This window comes from Pundamilia nyererei, unplaced genomic scaffold, assembly GCF_000239375.1.
Source record: "Pundamilia nyererei isolate P.nyererei 1_Seehausen unplaced genomic scaffold, PunNye1.0 scaffold00204, whole genome shotgun sequence".
Lineage (NCBI taxonomy): Eukaryota > Metazoa > Chordata > Actinopteri > Cichliformes > Cichlidae > Pundamilia > Pundamilia nyererei.
The window spans coordinates 128831-129166 of record NW_005187605.1 but is presented as its reverse complement, the minus strand read 5'-3'; positions in this window follow the sequence as shown (position 1 = coordinate 129166).

Below are 336 nucleotides of genomic sequence, written 5' to 3'. Positions count from 1 at the left end.
GCGTCTCATCAGCAAGTTGTCTCGGTCATAGACGTCAGCCACCTCGCTCCGTCCTGAAGCGCAGTGGCGGCAGCGGCAGTGTCTGGGCTCATCTGAATGGAGGACCAGTGATTGTTTGGTCTGCGCTCACAGAAGACACTGTGAGGATGTGCAAATGTATGTACAGGAGACAAAGGTCTTCCTGTTGGGTCTACAATGCAACATGCAGCAGACAGTAGAATAGAGGTCTCTTTCCAAAGCTGGACTGGGAGCAGTGTATGTGCAAAGCAGATGACGGGTAGTGTTGGTGCGCAATGTTGAGGAGCGCAGGAGGGTGGAGGTGACGAGGAGGGGGGG